Raw genomic sequence first — 21,691 nt, forward strand, 5'->3', positions numbered from 1 at the left:
GACACATCCACTGCCCATAGCCTGGTCAAAAGAAAGCACTGCTTGAAGCAAGTGTTTCATTGGAGTGGGATTCACATTCTCTGAACAGAGACACAATTCTCTCTCTCAGGTTTTTTCCTGGAGAAGCAGAGAAAAGAATGATCAAAACAATTCTTATCTCATTTGCTGCCCCTGTGTTTGTGCACAAGTGGAGTGCATGGTGGAGGATTGTTTACCTGAAGGGATTTGGTGATTGGCATCTGGTGTGAATGTTTTGTTTTCTTGGCCAATCTCTGCAAGCTGTCTCCTGACAGTTGCTCAGGGGGCAATCACAAGATTTTGTTCAGTTGAGTTCTTGTTCAGTTTCAGTTTAGATGTAGTGTAATATTGTACAGAATAATATAGTATAATAAAGTAATTAATTAGCCTTCTGATACAATGGAATCCTGCCCATCATTCTTCCTGCCTGTCGGGCAAAATTCCACCAATACACCGGCATCAGAAAACTTCCTGGTGTAACCAAAGAATGGCATGAAATGGGAGCTGACCAAGTAAGACTCTACTTCCATGACTTAGAGCCTGTCAAACTTGATTTACATGCCTCAAACTGTGAATTCCAGCAGGTTTCCTGGAGAAGGCCTGGCTGCACTCTGTGCTCACTCAGGACCAAGCCCCCAGTGTCAGACTGGGCAGCAGGGAAGGCAGTGCCTCGAAGCTCTGTGAAGGAGCATGTGCTGGTAAAGAAGGGCTGTCATGGAGTTTTTGACATGGATGTGGCACACCTAGAATTTAGAATTACACTGTTCTCAGGGTCCCAGTGCAGCTGGAGCAGGGGGAGTCCTGCAGCCCATGTGAGCAGCTGCCGTAACCCCCTCATCGCTCATTGCTCCTGTGTCACTCTGCAGGTCACCACGCACCAGAGTCTTCATTAATCATCAGGCTGCAGGGTTGTGATCCTAAAAATAGCACAGCTGTTAAAATTCGTGGTTGGACAGGTATTTTTTTCTGTACACTTCCTGGTTACCCCTATACTTGATGTTTGGTGTTTTACAGATGTTTGGTGTGGACTCCACCATCCTAAATCTGTTCTCCTCTGAGAAAACTGAGACTCTAAAATCTGATTTTACTGTTTGTTTACTCAATGCAGTCAAACTTCCTTGGTTTTTTTGTCCTTGTAGTGCACACAAGACACGATCCAGCCTTAAAATTAATTACTCTGTCTCCCAGAAACACGTGTTAAATAGCAAAATTAAATATGGCTAGGGAATCCAAGATGCCAAATCCAGTCATAGAAATCTGGGGATATAGAATAGGGCTCCTCCTTATGCCAGCAGTAATTGTACAGCTCAGTGAGGCCCTCTGAAAGCTCTGGGTATCTGTCCCATTGGCCTCTTTACACAAACCATTCCCAGCTCTTGTCATGCAGACTGCTGATCCTTCTCTTTTGTAATGTTTAGCAACAGTCTGCAAATCGTTTGGAAGGCAAATTAAACCCCAGGGCAGCAATCACCACTGGCTGACTGCAGAAGAGTGTCTGTACAGGCCATTTGAATCAACATATGCATGCAGTGTAATAGATTCGGTCTGATAAATAATGTACAATATCACAAATGTAGCCCTGAACCTCATCTCATCTATCTTCCTTGTTCTCTGAGGAAGGATAAATATTCCAAGGAAATTTTTGGTGGATGTTTTGTCAATCTGTTCTGAAGTGTTCAACAAGAAGAACAAATTCATCTCTCCAAGTTTAAACACTTCAATCTATTGTATTTAATAGAAAATTTAAGGAGAACTTTGTAGATATTTTACTAACATCCAAACTGAGTCTTCATTAATAGTGGTTAAATTGCTCTCTTATGAAATTGTTTTCCTGAGTTAAGAATTTTCTTGACACATTATGAAGAAGGTAGTCTGAAGTTTCCTTTATTCCCCGCTCCAATTCCAAACACACTCTACCTGTTCATTACTCAAATATTCATATTTTCATTGTATCTCCTTCCAGCTTTGCTTTTTCTTCAGTCGAGATTCCAGTCTTACATTCCTCAGAATTGTACACAGGAGTTGATCTGGACTCTCAGAATAAAATCACAGTATTTGGATACAGTAATCCCTGAAGTGGCACAGCTTTGCAGTCCCTGGTGTTCAGGAAGGATTTTCTCAGTCCGTGGTTTTTTATTCTTTTTTTTAATGTAGAGCTTCATCTGATTTATCAAGGAAGTTATGAACTGCAATCCTGTCCTTCAGGATGCCATTCATTCCTCCAAAAGAGGGTACTATTTGTGAACATAGCTGATAATTAAACACTAAATAAAGAAAAATATTGAAAATGTTTTTTAAATAAGAAAAATAATTATAAATAGTAATGAAATAATATATAAAATATATAAATATAAAAATAATATAAATAATTATATATATAAATATATATATTTCATATATATAAATATGAAATATTTATATAGAAGTATATAATTTATATATAATTAATTATATGTAATTATCTATATAAATAATATAATTTTACATATAAAAGATATAAATAATTATATGTAATAATTTATATATAAATATATAATTTATATAAAATTATTTAATTATATAATAATATAAATATATATAAATAATATATATAAAATATATAAATAGTTATATATATATAAAATGGTGTGCAAACATGATCTCTTTGATCTACAGTGATAAGCTGAATCACAAAGACTCAAAATTAGGCACTTCCTTGTACTGCTTTGGCATAATCACTTTTTAGATTTGTATCTTACACCTGCATTTTGGTGATAGTTTAGTGTTAAATGCCTTCAGCATAGTAGTTCCCCTGGAGGTGTCCGTTTGCCTATTTTTTGCTCCAGAGTGAACCAGAAAAATTCTTAGTTTAGGTGCCTGAATTTAACGCCCCACCTGTGCACAAGCAATGTAAGAAAGTGAGCAGGCACAGCAGCAGCCAGAATAAAGGTTTCATTAAAGATGTGGCATTTATAAAAGCTTGAGGCTGTCCTGAAGAAGAAAATATTTAAGGAAAATTGGAGTAGTCAGCTAAGTAAGGTGAGCAAGGGGTCGGTCCTTCATCTCTGGTCCCTGCATCAAGAGCCCAGACATGTCCTTTGTTTTTGGTCAACCCATTCTTTTGATGCTGTTTAGTTGACTGATGTGCTCAGCAAGGCATTTAGATGAAAAGGTATTTTTACAACCTCTTGGAAAAGCAGCTCCTCTAATGCTCTGTTGCAGCATTTTATAGGAATCTTACATCTTCTTGATACAGTGCATTTTGAAAGAAGCAGTCTTAAAAGGCTTTCAGCCATTTCAAATGATTTATTCTTGTATTTATATGCAAAGGTTGTTTTATGGTTTTTAAGAGAATTAATGACTGCAATTATTTTTTAAGCCTTTAATAATAAAAATTCAGGTATACTTGGGTCATCTTGATGTTCTTTTAGGCTTGTATGTTTGGGGTTTTTAAGCTTGTATCCCAGTATAAGCTCATCAGGCTACTTTGTAAATAGCCTATTCTGAGGTGCATGAATTGATGTAGTTTTCTTTCACAAGCCCAAAACTTCCAAGTATTTTGCTCATGTTTGCATTCTCCACATTCCCTGTCCCAGCATCTCATCACTGAGACAGAGTCTGTCATCTTACTGCTTAGAAGCATGTGGAGGTAATGATCCAAAGCTGTAATTACAGGAGTATTTTAAATGGAATATGCCAGGTATAGGATTTGTAGACTAAGCAGGTAGACATGAACTCAGAGTCTGTAAAATTTAAATCTCTTGTTCTTTTGCATTTACAAGAGTATTCCCACATTTTCTTTCTGTAAGAATCACTGCAAATATTATTCTAGGCATAAACCCCCTATATATCATGATGGAAAACCAAACTCCAGTTCACCTTTTTAGTAGGGTGGAATTGTTTAACCTTGATGTACACTTTCACACATTTTTTCCAGAATTCCAGATTCTCTATCTTTAATATTCAGGGATTAAAAATGAGCTTAAAAATAAAAATCCCCAAAAAAGTATCTGCCACTGCCAGTTTTAGCACTGACTGGAAAATGTGAACACTTTGAGTGAGATTAACTATAAATATCTCTCCTACACTGCAAAAACCTCAACCTGAACCACTTATAGGCAATATTTTGGTTAAGGAAATTGCCTCAGGAGGTGAGGTAGTTATGCCTTGCTTTAGAGCAGTGAAAGGTGATGTAAGAGTGATGGAACTTGCAGAACAGAAGCAGCTTTGATGGTCATTATTTGCCACTGATGAGGCTGGAGAAAAACCAAACTGTATCCCAACTGTGCAGTTTTTGGTTCCTTCCTTTACATTTTTATTCAAGTTTTTGGTTCCTTCCTTTACATTTTATTCATTTTTAGCCTGTGCTATGAATGAGACAAAAAAATCTTTACATGGTAATGTTTTTCACGTTTTGCATGGCCCAGCTCTGGTTTGTTACACCTTGTTGATTGTGTACTGAGCTGCTGTGTCTTTTAGAATAAATGATTCAAACCATAAAATTTCACAGCCAAAATAAGAAAGCATAGGAAATTTCTGAATACTGTTTTGTTATGTATTTTGTTACAGTGGATCTTTGAACTACTAACACAGGTACAAAGAGGAAATAAATATTATATTGTACTTGCAGTGTAACTTAGTTCACTGCTGAAAAAAAATGGGATTCAGTCTCTTAGGCTGGGCTCATTCTTCTGATGTCAACTTGCTTATCTCAGCTTTGTTAGAGTGCCTTTTCTGAGGGTTTTCTTGCTACATCACTATCATCACTTTAAAAAACAACGTTTTTAATTAATTTGGCTTTAGTTTATCTTCTGACATTTCTTTTTCTTTGCTCTTTTCCTATCTTCCTGCTTAGCTGTGGAAAAAAAATCTAACTTCTGGCCACATAATATTTAGTTCTCTTTCTTTAATCTAGTCTAATTTTTCCTCTTTTCTTTATTTAAAAAAAAAATATTGTTTTTTTGTCTTCTGGGGAAATGCTTTTTCTTGAGAATGACTTCAAATGATGATTGTATCTCAGTAAGAGCTTATGTTTTTTGGAAAGGGTTATGCCTAAACAAATATTTAATTTGTGATGATCCAAGTTCTGTTTTGGAAAAATACCAGCCAAAACACAAATGACAGAAACTCTCTAAAAACAGTAAAACCAAAAACAGGAAGCATGCTTTTTGAGATTGGTTAGCTGAAACTCCAGGCTCCTCTTCAGACCCAAAGCTTATCAGAGCTGGATTATCTCAAGTGTAACTTCTGCCCTTTTTTGCACACTGCCAGTGCAGCAGAGCCAGATTATGTCATGGTAGAATATCAGAATTGCCTAATTAAATCCTCTGTTCAAGAAAAATATCTATTAGTTTATTCTGTTCTTTGGGTTAGCATTAAACTGCAAGACTTCCTCGGTCTAAGAGGCTTCTAAAGAGACTCATTTAAGAATTGTTTCCTAGAATTTGGCACTGGCACTTAACAAATCAATCCTCAAGAGAGGAAATTACACCGGAAATTACACTGTTCCCTTCTGCCTTGGAGATCCCAGTCTGCTCCTCAGACACATCAGTGTTCAGAGTCCCATTCTGGGGCTCTCTGGGGGGTTTGGGATTTTGGGATTATTTGGCGCCTGAAGAGGGTTCTCTGTTCAGGTTCTTGCAGTCCAGAGGCCAGTTTTGCATTTGCAATTGTCTCACCCTGAGACAAAGTCTGGATCCTTCTAATTCTGTTGTGTAAATCAGTGAGAGCTGTGTGTTCTTCTCTGGGCAGTGTTTAAGCGCACATATCTGTCTCAGTGACTCTAAGGGGATTTGCTTCAAATATCCATTTATTTCCAGCCTAGGTAAACTGCCTAACTCATTGTTATTCCCCTCTCAGATAATCTTTCTTCAGATGGTGGCACCTGGGCCATGTGAAATTTTAGTAAAGACATTTAACCCCTCTGGCAGCAGTCAGATGCTTTACAGGTGCCATATGGCAGCTGTCATTGGTTATAACTCCAGATGTATGTAGGCTCCAGGTTCATTGGAACATCTATTCAGCAGCTCTTCCTTCATTTATAATGCTGCCATTATGCTTTCCCTCCTAGATTTCCCTTTTTGTCACCCATAATTCACCCAAGGCAGCCATCAATTCCTCTGGTTTGTTTCTCTGCTGGGAGAGATCAGCACACTTCTCTCTCAGCTCCTGTCCCCTCCTGAAATGCCCCAAGAATTCCCTCTGATGAAGTTTTCCTTTTTGCTGAGACCTTCAGCACGTCACTTCCAATCAATGGGGCCTCAGAGCAAGTGTTTGTTCTTTGCACTTCCACTCTGCATCAGGTTAGAGAGCATTTATCAGGCATTGCCTGCTGCCTGGACTGTCTGAGCTATCACTGCCTGTAATCCTCACCCTGATATTATGGATCTGGACACGTGTGCTACCCCCAGAATGACACAGGGCTTTAAAAGGAAGGGTTATTCTGGGAAAATGGCTTCATTCCTCCACTTCTCTCCAAGCAAGCACTGTCAGCTTCCAGCCTGCAATGACAGGCTATGGGCATATGGAGTTATGCCTGTGCCTGAGAGTGTTTTCTCATGATGTGTTTTCTTTTACCACCATGTGAATTGGGACAGTGGAGATAGAGGGAAGGAGGGTGAATGAAAGTGATGATAAAGGCTGAGGCTCAGCTTGACAGTTTCTCCAGGTTATACAGAAGAAAAAAAATATATAAGAAAAAATGTATAAAAATATATATAAAATATAAATATATATATTTATATATAAAATATAAATATATATATAATACCTGTAAAAAAATATATAAGAAAATATAACAGAAGAAAACCCTGTTGTCAGTCCTCTGGACTTCTGAAGGTACACAGATACCAGTAGAAAGTCTCCCAAATAAATTTAAATTGTCGTCCTTCTTTTATTCTTTTTTTCTTTTTTTCCTTTTTTTTGTTGTTGTTTGTGTGGTTTGTTTTGTTTTGTTTTTTTGTGTTCTGGTTCTTTCCCCCTCCACTGTGTTGAGAGGTTTTGGTGACTTCTAAGCAGAATGGCTGTTTTAAATTCAGGAGTTTACCTACCTGACTCATTTAGAAATGGCTGCTGTAGGCAAAATCCATCCTCCAGGCTTCATGGTCAGTTCTCACTGCAGCTCACTGCTGAATTAACTGCTGCTAAACTGAAAGTACTGCTTGCTATGGCTGTTGTCCTGAGAACTGCCTCCTGAATCCAGAAGGCACTTTTGCATTATTCAAATGACAATATTTTTAGCTTCCATTATTCTAGACTGCACATGCAGCCTGCTCAGACCTAGCCCTGAGAGTCCTTCTTCTCAACTCTTCCCTTTCTAATGATGGAAGTGACCTCAGTGTTTGCCAAGGATATTGTTTCAGCTTCCACTGCTGCCCTGAACAGTTGTAATTGATTCTTGTCTTTGCTGTGATGGCTCTCTCTCTCTCATGACCTCGCAACCCAGGCTCGTTACTCATCTGATCACTGAGCATTTATTTATCCTGCCTCACAATGATGTAAGACCTGCCCAGGAAAAGAGAAAATCCTTGGATTCTGGCACATTCAACATGTTTGCCTCTTTGTCTTCACAGACCTCCAGAGATGGTTTTGGTCATTTCACTTCATGCAGTGATGAGTGGAAATCTGTAATGGTGCCCTCAGAATGATGTGCAGAGGCTCACACAACTGAGAAATTTGCCCTCTCGTCCTAATCTCATCAGATGTTTTGCTTCAGTGCTGGTCTTTACTCTAGAGACTTTGCAGACGTGTTTCTCATCAGGATGCTTTGTTTTTCTCTGGTCTGTTTTCTCACAAAACTGTGCAGTAAAGCTTGGAAGTAGCTTTGAGAAGTCTTTTTACCCCTGGCCAGGTTGAGGCTATTTGGAGTCCCAGACTAAAAAATCCACTTAATGTTGCTCTTTTTTTCCCACTTTTGCAGCACTTGCAAGGTGAAGAGATGAGTCTGACTCCATGTTCTCAGAAGGCTAATTTATTATTTTATGATATTATATTAAAGAATGTTATACTAAAACTATTGACTCATCTAGCACAATGCTGGACCACTTCAAGGTGAAGGGACCTTGTTCATCTCCGTGAAGTCTGGGATTGTAGGGATAACTCTAGCTGAAAGTGCTTACACAAAAGGTTCTCTTTGGACATACAGACCAAATTCAGTCATCAGAATTTCTCCTGGTCTGTTCTCTCCCATCCTGATTTCCTTCAATCTTTGCTGTCCACCTCAATCAACCTCTGCTTAATTATCCCCTGAATGAGGTGCCCTTCCCTTAAAGAGTTGAGGAAGCATTTGGACAATGCTCTTGGGCACATGGTGGGACTCTTGGGGATGGTCCTGTGCAGGGCCCCTGCCAGGAGCTGGACTCAATGATCCTTGTGGATCTCTTCCATGTCAGCACATTCTGTGATTCTGTGACCTTTCCTCTGATCCCAGCCTGTCCCCCTTTGAAGGAGTTTCCTGGTTATGGCCATTGCTGCTCTAAGAAAAATGCTTTCATGGGTGCTTTCTCACCTGGGAAGGTGAGAATTTTGCTCTGACAGCCCTGCTGCCTGTACAGGACTGACATTCTATGGCTGATGAAGCCAGGGGATTTGGCTTTCACTCCAGGCAGCAGAAAAGTTGTCTCTGCCTTCCCGCTTTGCTCCAATTGCTCTGACCTCCCTCAACACAAGGCTTGCTTTCTGAACTGGTTGAGCCAGGTGCTTTCCTCTCATTTTTGTTCATCATAGCAGGGAATCAGCCATGAGCAGAAGTGGCCTCACCACAGAGCCTTCTGAGCCAGGTTGTTTCTCAAGCCATGGTCTGGATGTTCCCATTCCCTCAGGACTGACTTACAGGAGCTTGACTTATCGATCAAGCTCTAAATATTCAAGGATTTGTTTAGAAATAATGTATCACTATTGAGTTAGTGAGGGTCCCCAGGATGAGGTGAAGAGATGAGTCTGACTCCATGTTCTCAGAAGGCTGATTTATTATTTTATGATATTATATTAAAGAATGCTATACTAAAACTATACTAAAGAAAGATAAAGGATACAGACAGAAATCTTAACAAGAATGATAATAAAAACTCATGACTGACTCCTCAGTCTGACACAGCTGATGGTGATTGGTCATTAATTAAAAACAATTCACATGGAACCAATCAAACATTCACCTGTTGGTAAACAATCTCCAGACCACATTCCAAAGCAGCAAAACAGGAAGAAGCTAATGAGATAATGTTGTTTTTTTCTCTGAGCTTTTCATCTTCCCCGGAGAAGAAATCCTGGCAAAGGGATTTTTCAGAAAATATGACAGTGACATACCACTTGCCACTATAGTTCTGTAGTTCTGCTTTCTGAAATGATTCTTGACTCCTGCTCCAAGTAGTTGTGCCTTTGGAAGGACCTGTTATTGGGAGTTGCCCAAAATGGAAATCTACGTATGAACAATCACTGAAAGAGTACAAGAAAACTTTCTTGTGAGTAATTGTGTTCCTCAGAAGAGGGCTGTATTTTTTTTTAAACTTACTTATCTCAAACCATCCCCCTTCTACTCTGTTTTGTCACCTTTTTCACTTGCTGTGAGAAAAACTGAAAGTCATATATTGAGTTTCACTTTTCTTATGGTTGCATAAGAGGCAGGATGTGAATGCACACAACATGTTCTGCAAAAACAGAATTTTCTGGATTAGGTACTTTTGGTTTCAATGGATATAGACAAGTGACTATATAATGAATACTGATACAGGCAAGATATTTACATAAGCCATAATTATTGGGAATCTGTTCAACTTTTGGCACAAAAAAGAATTATTTCACCAAACAAATTCTCAAACAAATATTTGCCAGAAGACACTTTGTATTTTTAATGCATAGTTACTTTTGATTCCTAAAACACCATTGAAATTAATTTTCAGATGAGAATAAATCAAGAATAACAAAGAAATTCCCGATCCAGTTGCACAAAAGCTGATGTTTGGCTCTTGAGAATGCTTTTCAGAGTAGTCAGTAATTAGAAAGGGAAATTCCCTGCTGGTGTAGAGCTACCATTTTGTTCCCTGTTCCCTGCATTGTTGCTGGGGGTAGGGTTATTATGCAATCCCTCCCCAGCTCATCCTACCAGACTGCTCACTAATTTGTAGGCTGTAGGTGTAAATTGAAAAGCCTTCATCCTGCTTCTGTTTACTTCGCAGATTGAACTGGGCTCCAATTATTCTCCTCTATTGAGTGAATTGAGGCACTGTTGCTGCTCTTGCCTCTTTTTTTCCTCCTTGTGGGTGGGCACAGTTCATTTGAACCTGCTTTTCTTTTCCAAAGAAATGTTTAAAAGACTGAGTGTGTAAGAGGTAGCTTTGGTACTCAGTGTTCTATAACTTTAATGATTATATATCTTGATACAGTCAGTAGTGTAGTAGAGGTTCCTTTGGACATTGCCAATGTTTATTCATTATTTGTCAGGCACACATCAGGGTTTTGCTCTCCTACAACCCATTTACTCTCTTATTTTTTTTTCTTTTTTTAATTTTTCTCATTTTCCTCCTAATTTCAGCTGGACGAGCAAAGTTGACTCTGTTTGTATGGGAGACTTAATGATACCTGTTATTGCTCTTTTTAGCCTGTGTGTCACAAACTTATTTTAGCTAACAGACTGCTTTTAAATAGGAAGAAGACAGAGTAGAGGAGAGAGGGGACATAAAGTAGCAAACAAATTGTGAAAATGGAAAAATACTTTACACCACAATCTCTCTTGAGCAATAGGTACTTTCCCAGGAAAATGAGCTCCCTATTTTATACCATTACATGAGGAATGCCTTCTGGAAGCTTCAGGGAAGTATTTTAAATGGTTGCTAAGGCAGCAGTTTGCCTCTTATTGCTGTCCTTTTGCTGTGGCCTCTCTTTACATGGTACGGTGGGAATCCCACATGGAGGAGTAAATGAAAAACCCCCAGTCAGTAAATCACCCCCCTCACTAATCCTTCCTGTTAAGCAAATCTGCCCACACATTGTGATAAATCCCAGATTAAGATAATCATAAATGTTTTCTGTATTAGCTGCAGTGGGGTTTTTGGACTGTGCAAAGTTTCTTGGCTTCCTTTAGAATCTTTCAGTAACCCAGTTTTGTTGTCCGTAAAGACTGTACAAAGTGCTTGTATGAATTAGAATTGGGTTATGATATATTTAGACACTGGCCTTATATAATGGCCTTAGCTTCAATCCCACGTGTCCAAAGAATAATTTCTTCGACATTGTGTAAGATTTCCCCAAAAGATGAAAAAGACCCATATGGTAGCTTCTCAAAACTCTCTATTTGTCTATTTTTTTCCCCTTTTAGTTCATCTGATGTTCCACTGATTACATTACTTGCAAAATGAATTAAAGCCACATTCTGAACAGGCAGCTTTGTGTGTGGTGCAGATGTTATTCCACTGGCAGCTTTCACAGGAAGAACACTGTGTACATGGCAGGGTGTTCTTAGGCTTCTGAACCCATTTGCCCTCTCTCTGCTGACTGTGAGAGAGATTTGGGATTTCCTCTTGGGAGGAGCAAACCTGATAAAACCTGTGGAAAAGCTGGTCCTGGAGTTTCACCATTTCTGGTCATGTTTTTACATCTATATACATCACGTCCTCTAAAAACTTGGGACATGCCTGAGCCTAATAAGCTAAATTTACATAAATACAGAAAGGAGTACTGCAGGATTAAAGACATGATGAACATATAAAGGGAGGATAAAATGTTAAGCTCATTAAGATACTTGAAAAATTCTCTTGAATTTTGAGAAATCCTAGCTAAATGTTTTCCCAGTTAAATTTACTTAGTCTTGTCCTAATGATTCTCCCTTGTCAGTGCTCCACATTTGCACATTTATGGATATAATACAGCTCTCAAATATGATTTTATATTGTCTTTCTGATTAAGACTCCAAAGTTTTTTACATGAACTAACTTCCATAAATATTTTTTTTCCTGGAATGTGAATTTATGATAGGCATTTTGCAGAAGATAAAGTACTGAAGGAACTTGCTCAAGATTACATATCGCACTTGAGCCACGACCAAACTTCAGGGATCCACCTCCCAAGTCAGGAATGTTTCAATAATCATCCATCTCCTTGCATATAAATAGTGCCCATGCATTAAATAACAAATGTTTGTTAAATGTGGAACCTTCCAATCATGAATGTGAAATATAATACAGAGATTTTAAAATAGGGGAGCACAGTCTAATTTTATATATTTAGTAGGAACCATAAAAACAATTCCAGTAATAATAGCTGTTGTCCTGGTATGTATCAAAAAGATAAGCAAATCTTTCCTGCTACAGGACTAAAGTGATGAAACCCCTCCAAATAGTCTCTTAGCACTCTTAGCAGGCTTAGTCACTTAAAGAAATAAATGTGTTTGGATTCATACTATGTTTTAGTTCTTCCTGTTGCTTGGCACAGAATCAGAAACAGCAACATTTACATGTATTTTCTGATCACTAACCTGAATGGTGTAATGCCTACTGTGCTCTGTAGAACATGGAAGTGTTGTTTTGTTTTTATTTTTTTTAAGTGAAAATAAGAAATAATAAGATTCCCATCTATTAAATCTGAGCCCTCGCCTTTAATTTTAATACTTCTCTAATTAGTTCATCCTCCAGAGAGTAGCTGTCATTTATCAAGGGTTGGTATCTCCTGCAAATTAATTTTTCTTTTAGATGTGGTTGAGTGTCTGACCATCACAGGAGCTGTTTTTCCCTTTCTGAACCAGGTTTTGTTTTTATTCTTTTTGCTCAAGTTGTTTTACAGTTGCATTCCTTATAGAATTATTTTCTCAAGTATCTGTGCAAATTTTGTACGATTAGTCTCCAAAAAATGGAAAAGCACAGAAAAAGAACAGATCCAGGGTGCTGACTTTGAGCTTTATGCAGCTTTTAATTGAAATTTATTGAGAATAATTCAGAATAATATTGAAACTATCAAATGCCTCTGAATGAACACTGGTGTGATTGATCATCCCTAACACCTGAGACTCATTTCCTGCATCACCAAAATTCAGCTTTAGGAGTGAGATGGCTTGAGACTCCTCATGAGTTAGAGCTCCAGGGCAATATTCAGTTTCTGCCATGAAAATATGAATTATTTCTCACTCTTCCATGTGCTGCAGGTGCTTAGATAGATGGGTAAGATTGTTCCTGCCCCTCATGGTGCAATTCTCAGATAAAAACTTTCACAGTTACACACTTCAGATCCTCACATGGGAGTCAAGAAGAAAGGGGCAGCTGTTTATATTCCTACACACCAACACTCCATCTCTTTGACAAGGTGGTTTTGTCTGGGCTCATGTTTGGTGCTGCACTGTGTAACTGTTTTGGGGAGAAGCACAGAGAGAAAATGAACTCATCTGGCTGAAAGAAGCTTTGTTTCAGGTTGGAAAAACTACTTGTAGTAGATCAAGTGCAGGAAAAAAGGGCAAGGAACTGCAAAGATGCAATTTGCAATGCATTTAAAAAATGAGAGCAGAAATTCATTGAATGCCTACTTCATAAAATCACAGAGCAGTGTAGCTGGAAGGGACCTTGAAAGAGCATCTGATCTAACCATTCATGTGAAAAGGAGTCTGGATTAAGTTATTTTAGTTATTTTGACCCTTGTCCAGCCATTCATTGAAAACTTCCAGAGATGGAGATTCTACCACATTCTTGTGGATTGATTATTCTCACTGTGAATTTTTTTTTTTTTAATAGAATCATAGAACATGCTGAGTTGCAAGGGACCCCCAAAAGAAAATTTATTTACCACCCTCTCAGTCCATAATTACATATATAGAATTTCTATTCATCCTAATGAAATTTCAAATAGAACAACTTTATAATCTGGAAAAACATAATCATCAGAATTGAGATTGAGATAAATTTGTTGTTTTTTCTATTTTTTTTTATTGTTGCCATATGTATGGTAAAATGAGGGTACAATTTTTTAATTGGGAAGTCTACCCACAGCCACAAAATTGACACATATAAAGAAAACTGTTATTTCAAAACAAAATGTGCCAAAGCAGCAGGAGCTGAAAACTCAGTCTAATTATTTTATATAAGGTTCCTCTGAAGCTTCAGTAATCAGCTGTCCCTTATGCAGCCTGTCTTGGAAATTCATTTAGAACATGTAAAAAATGTCAGAAGCAGATTTAACAAAATCACTGCCTTTTATTATTTGGTTTAAAAAATTGTTTTATGCCAAGGTCTTGCCAAAATTCATGGCCAGTGTGTAATATAGAAATACCAGTAAGTGAACTCTTCATTCAGTGTATGGCCCTGAGATTAGCTCAGTTATTACAGTGTTGATCTGTGTAGAAGTAGAATTTGTGACACTGCCATTTCATTTTGCAGCTGTATTTTTAGAATTGTTCAATTTGCAAAGATTAAGAATTTTATTAGAAACCTTTACCAAAGTTCTTTGTTCTACTTTTTTTCAGAATCACTTTTTGCACGATTATTTGCTCCAGAAATGGGGGAAATAATATATCATGGAGAAATACATTGCTCTATTCAAGACAATAGAAAACCTCTTTGGAAAAAAACACAGAAAGCCCCAAAATCAAACAAAACCACTGACACACAGACTCATGCAACCACTGAAGCTTTTAGTTACTTTTCTATTGCTCATGTCATTGTTAGGTTCCCATAATGAACTTTTAGTGCAAGACACTGCTCCAAAAAGTGTCTAAACCATGTTTTAATGTGAGCTTTTATTTTAGTCTCAGCACTTAACTGGCTTGGACTTCAGTCAGCATTTGAGGAGAGCTTACCAAACTCTTGAAAAAGATCTTTTCTGGCCACAAGAGTCTCCTTTTTGCCAAACTATGTTGTCTGAATGCGGTGTGTCTTTCTGAATCAGAATCCACTCATTCTGGAAGGGAGAAAGCAAAACTTTTTGATTTCTTGCAAACTCTTAGCCTGCAGGTTTAATTTGCTGGAAGGGTGCTCAAGGTAACATGAAATTTGGCTTTATAAAGTGTCAGGCAGGGGAATTGATGGTGAGTAGAGGATATACTCTGTGATGCCCTGTAAGGAAGGGAGGAATTGGAGAAGCTGTGCATTAAATTCATCAGCATATCAAAAGTACAAGGAGCCAGAGCCTGGATTATTATCTCTTGACTCTGTCTGGTGTTCAGGCACACATTCACATGCACACAAAAAACGTGGTGGCTTTTCAATTGCTCACAGCTCCTATCAGGGCTGCCAGAAACCTCTCCTGACTTCCTGCAGCTCTTCTGCACCAGCAGCATCCCTGACCCGGCAGTGGGCGCGAATTGTTCAGCACAAGATTTGAGAGCTTTTTTAAGGAGGCAATTGCCTTCTTAAGTTTATCTGCACCAAGCCTGTAGTTCCAGATCACTGGAATTTCTGCTGTAAACGTGGTTTTAGCAGTGGATTAAGTCTCTCAGAAGTAGATTATGTTCTGTAAGCAGTCATCCAAAGGCTGCGAGAATTTGTGTGGCGTGGGCTTGAGCTGAGTTGGGATGTATATTTTGTATATTCTGGCACTGAGACACTCAGGAGGAGCATGAACAGCACATGTGCCAGAGCTGCTGATGCTTTAAAGCTCCAACACTGAGCAGGACAATAATGCCATTAAAAATATGTATTTTCTGTAATCCTTAAATCCCTTCTTAAGCCAGGAGCTCCAAGTGAGGTAGCTGTTGTTGGCACCACAGTCACAGTGCTGAGTAGTGTAATATTTCCTAAAATGAAGCTTAGATGAAAAGCCTGAACAAGCTAAGAGACTGAGAAATGCTGATCCAGTAAAATGTGCAGACTCACATTTTACTATGTATTTCAGATGACCTTCATCAGTTCTGGTGCTCCTAAGAGCAGAAGAGGCAATTCCTTTGTACTTGGCTGCCTGTTGTCACACTGTATCGCAGAGAAGTGCCATCTCTACAATAGTGTTATTACTGATTATATTAGTAAAGAAGCCCCCTCTACCCTTAAGCCCATGCTGCACTTTTTACTCCACAAAGTCATAATTAGAAAAGGCTCCTTTGGCTGGCAATGAATGCTCTGACAAATGGTAATGAGAGAATGGTTGGGGAGGAAAGGAGTCCCTTATCATCCCTCTGCAGGGAAGAGAGCACCTGACACACAGAAACATGCCTCCAATGCTCAAGCTATAAATGTTTGACCAACCACTATAATATTTCTTCCTTACCAGATCTTTTATGTGCCTCCTCAAATTTAATATTCCTTTTTCTTTGATCAACTGGTGTTGCAACTGCATTCTTATCTGGGATTTTGTTCCTGAAATAAAAAATGGCAGTTCCCTGAGTTTTAAATTGGATTGACAACAAGCCTGGATTTCCTTGCCACAGAAATGTAAATGAGAAATGCCAGTGTGAGCAGATGATAAGGTCCATGTCTTCTGTGTGAGTCCATAACAAATATTTCTCTGGCACCCACATCACTCATTATGGGGCTAGAGATGTTGGTAACATCCAACAATACAAGTAAGATAATCTTATCAAAAGATAAGAGTGTAATTAATTTCAAATGGCAGAGACACCTCATCAGGATCATTTAACACCAACTTTATGAAACTGCTGTACTGCAGTAATTAGTCACTAATGACTCTCACCAGCCCATGTGCTTTGTTCTGATAGGAAGGTCACGTTTCCTTGGCTGCCCTTAGCCAAGCTTTCTAGAACTGATAATAAGAATGGTGGATTTAGGATTGGATCATGTCTTCTCTCAAGTATTGTTGCACTGTGAACATGAGAGCGTCTTTTTTTTTTTTTTCTTGCTTAAATTTCATAACTGTTTGAGTGCTTGAAGCTTATTTTCAGGGTGAACAGAAGTTCTGGACCACTGAATTTGAAATATGTTATTGACTGGCCTTGAATGGTGAGCAGAGGTCCTTTAGTAAGTATGAAATATTAGTATGAATATAATTAGTAAGTATGAAATATTTATTAGTCACAGTGGAGGCACTTTCCTTCAAGCATTCATAAATGGAATTTTTGTGCAAAAAATTCTGTGCATTGACAGAGGCAAAGACACGTGGGCTCAGGCAGATAGCAAGAGTTGCTGCAGAAATTGAACAAAATCCTGGTACTGGATGAAAGTATGAAAAGTTTCACATTGTTTTGATGAATTAAGAATGTGCTGACAAGGTTTTAATTTGCATTTAGCAAAAATTAAAATGCTGAGTTTTGCTCACAGCAATTAGGGAGTCCTTCAGTTTTCCACACACATGTCCATAAACATAATTCTTCTTTGTCCTGGATTCAGTTGTGCCAGATACTGAGCACTCTGCATCAAACTTTTTAATGGCCTTAAACTGTATGCTTAGCATAAGACCTAGAAGTTGATTTAGGTCCGTATTTGTAAATCTTTGGTTTGTGCTGAGATTGAAAGAATCTGAATTAATTCTCCACCATGTGGATTTCGAAAATGTGTTTGAAACATGCTTTATAGTTTAGTTTAAATGCATGTGCCCTGGTTCAAGACAACACAGAAGGCCAGGTCTGGGGAGGAAGCTCAGAGCCCTGTTTTGTCCCTTTTCATACAAGGGGGATCAGAAATAAGTTCAAAAGGGAGTTCTGTAATTTGTTTTTTGATTGAACATTTAAAAAAGTTCTGTGTTAGCACTCCTAGAACTGATGCAATTGCAGTCCTGGACTAGCAAGTCAATGATAGAAGGAGTCCTTAATATTTTGGGGAAACATTTTGGTCTCTTGTCTCCCCAGAAATAAACACCCAAATATTAACCTTTTTAATGGATTATATAGATTTCCACAGTTTTTTGGGGGTGGGAAAACTTTTCATCCAGATATAATTTCCAGGGTGAAGGAGCACAAATTGGAAAAGGATTTATACCTGGATGGGGAGGAGAAGGTTCAGGTGTCTGAGCCATTGGAACACAGATTGCACCAGAGAGGTTTGTACCCTAAAAGGTGCTTCTCCACACAGCACCAGTCTCCTTCAGGACAAATTTCACTCATCCTCTTTTGTTACACCCCTCTGCTTTGTAAAATGAGTGTAGAACACTTTACTAGACCAGCAGGGATGGCTCTGTAACTTGGGGGGAAAGTCATCAAAATAAACAGAGCAGAGAGTTAAGGACACATCAGTGCTTTCTATCAGCTGAGTGCCAAGGCAGTGTTTCCCCTTGGTTCAGCACCTGTGTGAGGTAGAACAGCTCAGAAAAGAGGCTGGCTGAAGGCTACTCCTTGTGTAAAACCTTCCACTGACTGTGAACAGCCTCATTCAGAAGGGATTTGTGAACCTACACCTTGCATCTCACAAGCAGAGTCTTCAGTGCTGGTCCCAGAGCACACCCCAAAATATTAAGAATTCCTTCTAGCATTGGCTTGCTAGTCCAGGACTGCAACTGCATCAGTTATAGGAGTGCTTACACAGAACTTTTTTAAATATCCAATCAAAAAAGAAATCACAGAACTTCTTTTTGCATTTATTTCTGATCACCCTTGTTTGAAAAGCAACAAAACAGCATTTCTGAGCTGCCTCCCCAGACCTGGCCTTCTGTGTTGTCTTGAACCGGGGCACATGCACTTAAACCAAACTCTAGCAATGCATAAAGCATGTTTCAAACACATTTTCGAAATAGAATGTCTCAGCTTTTTTCAGTATAAATAAGAGAAATAACTAAATAAGTTTTGTCTTCTGATCCCACTATGCAGCGAAATGAAAATATAAACAAATTGTTCACAAACAAAGGGTCTTTTTTTTTTTTCACTATTTAAATTTCCTTTTAAATTTATCGTGCCACAATCCCTGGAGACACTGAAAAAGTGCTCTGGTGTAGAAGATGTAGTCCTCAAACTGCAGCAGCTCTGCCAGATTTGTTTTTGTTCTGTTTCCTGGGTTCTGTGAGCATCAATGCGCCGAGCTGGGAGATCTTTGATAGAATTTGGCTGTTCCTTCCACGAAAGCAGGACAAAGGCTTGGTACACAGGGGGCCACTCCAACTTTATGTCTTCCACGGATTTCCCTGGCTTAAATTCTAGTTGACTCTCTAAGCTACTTTTCCATTTAATTTGAGCAATTGGCACATCGCAGAGGAGGGTGAAGGTCTGGAATCTCAGGTTTAATCTCTTCCCAAAGAACTCCTGTTTATGAAGCCTGAGAACAACTGGAGGTGTGACAAGCTGTTAGGGATCATAAGTAAGTTATCATAGGGCATTTAATATATTGGTTTGAAAAAAGGAGCTCAGGCTGCTTCACAGGCTGCTCTGAAATGGATTGCTCAGCAATCCAAGTCACGTCTCACTTCCAGTCCAGGCTTGTGTGCACATTGCCTTCCTTTATATCACTTTCTTTTATGAGGCTGCAAAAGCATTTTGTTCTTTAAACAACTTCCCAAAGCTTTTTTTACCTGTCTAGAAAATCAGATTAGAAGGCTCTCTTCGATATGAGGTAGCTGATTGCGTTACATATATCTGGATATAGTGGTGGGAAATACATTTAGGAATTAACAGCAGTTTTCTCACTTTCCAGAAAAATGTGTGTATTATGGACTTGAGTGAAATGTCCTAATTGTACAGACTGAACAAGAAATACACAAAATCCTCAAACTTTTACTTCTTTCAAGTGATTTTTATCTAAAAATTGTTGATTTCTATACAGTATCCCCTTCAGCAAGCAATGTTTCTCCCAGGTTAAAGCACTGGAGACATCATCTATCAAAAGCTATTTTTTTACCAGATTGGAGTGGTGGCTATTTTTTGCCAAATAAATAATGTTCACACTGAAATAGTTTGACAACGGTACACTGAGGAAGTATTCCGCACAGAGAAGCCTGCATGGATCTTTGTTGAGGTTTATTGTGGTTATACTCTCATCTGAAATGAGTGTGTTAGTTTAGTCATCTTGGAAGGATTGTTGGCACTCCGATTTCTCTATTGTATGGAAGACAGAAATAAGAAATCTGTGAGAACCTTAAGTGGCTGTGCTCCATTTTTAAAGTTTTTTTTTTATTATTTTTCAATATTGGATTTAATTCTCCATAGCTGCTGTTTTGAGTTGGCCAGAGGACTGCTCTGACTGATGCTGACTCTGTTCCCAGGGGACTGCTAAGGGTCACCACTGCACAGCCTTCCTCGGTGTCCCCCATCATCCTCAGTGGTTGTGAATCTGTTTTAAGGCTGCAGCGGGACAGCTCTGCTTCCTAAATCTTGGAGCAGAGTTTTGATAGTAAAATGTTTTCATTTCCATTTTACAATCATAAAATTTACTCTTTTTTCATCTGCTGTTTCATGCATCCTAATTTAAACTATGCTTAGTTATAAAACCCCCTCTCATTTCATAGAAAAGCAAATCCATTTCTTTAGCTACTGCCTGAATATAATGAAAAAAACCTGTAACCCACAAATGAATGTGTTTGAATTGGTCAACACAGAGTCTGACCTCAGTAAATTTACTCTAGATTTAAGTCTAACTTGATTAAATTGTACACCAAAGTGGGCCAAAAGTCCCGTTTCTTTGAACTAAAATTTTCAATCTTTCCCAGAATCCATACACATAATTTCAAATACTCTAAATGTGCTGTGTGGAGTGGACAGCAGGCAGTGGGAATGAAGTTAAGCCATTTGCCATGCAAGGCACAGAGTGAGCCGTTGCTTTTGTACAAAATCTCACACAGAGTTCCTTTGCACAATTTCCTGGTGCTGGGAGTAATTTGTATGCTCTAATGCCAGGGTACTCTCTTTGGCAAGAGCCACTTTGGGCCTTTGTGTGCCAAGGTGTGAAAAGCAAGTTCAGTGTTCAAAATAATTCCCAGTTCCTGGTGAGCGTTGCTGGAGAGCACTGGATGTGCTAAAAAGCTAGAATTTGAAGGGATTTCAAAAGATGGTAGAATTTGTAAAGGTTTTGTCCTTCCCCTGCTAGAAATTAGTGTTTGCAAATTGCTTTTTAAGTGTGAAATGAAAGAATTTTCCTTAGTCGAAGTAACTGCTTAAAGAAAATTACTGATAGAACCCAATGAGATTTATAGCTATGAGAACAATGACAGCTTTCTGTGCCTGGTAGAGTTTCTTTGTTAGAGATGATAAAATTAATGTTATCTGGGAAAAGCTGGATTATCTACCAACCCCTCTCCCCAGTCATGCAGTCTGATAAAGTCAGTTTACCAAACTGCTCTCACAGAGATGTTAGTGTTGTAGTCAAGGAGGAAACTTCATGGGAAACAAAGATGAAACTTTGGACATTCAGCCCCCTCTTAGTGACTGGTTAGATGAAAACTGCCTCAACTCACAACAGTCTGTGCTCATTCATCTCTTGAGTTTTACTGACAGCATCAACTTAATTGGCCATTTTAACTTTACAAGCATAAGTCTTCAGTGCAAGCTGTATAATTCAGCACGTTAGAGCTTTAAGTTAACTAAGAGTGGTTCTGAAGCAAGAAAAATATGCAGTATGACATTTTACATTTACTAAATCCTGTCAAGCTACTGTCATCTGTTTCTGGCAAAACACATAATCTCTTTACTCTTCTCATATGTATTAAGTAAAGAAGAAATAGCTATTTTGTGAAGCTTCCCATAGCCAGGCTTGGGCAGGAGAAGCTGGTGTGAAAGCTGGTGGTGTGTAGTGCTGCATCTTTACCGCACTTCAGGCTCCTGTCACCCTGAACTGCTTTATTTCTCATTTTGTTTGAGTTACACCTTGAAACAGACCCGGCAGCAGCCCTGCAGGAATAAAAGACCTCAGGTTTG

At 38.6% G+C, this 21,691-nt stretch overlaps 1 protein-coding gene across 1 annotated transcript in view; it reads left to right on the forward strand.

Moving 5' to 3' along the window:
- The window catches only part of SPON1 (spondin 1), a 188,997-nt gene that overhangs the window by 9,305 nt on the left and 158,001 nt on the right, over positions 1–21,691 (forward strand). The window lies entirely within an intron of this gene.

This window comes from Agelaius phoeniceus, chromosome 6 (assembly GCF_051311805.1).
Source record: "Agelaius phoeniceus isolate bAgePho1 chromosome 6, bAgePho1.hap1, whole genome shotgun sequence".
Lineage (NCBI taxonomy): Eukaryota > Metazoa > Chordata > Aves > Passeriformes > Icteridae > Agelaius > Agelaius phoeniceus.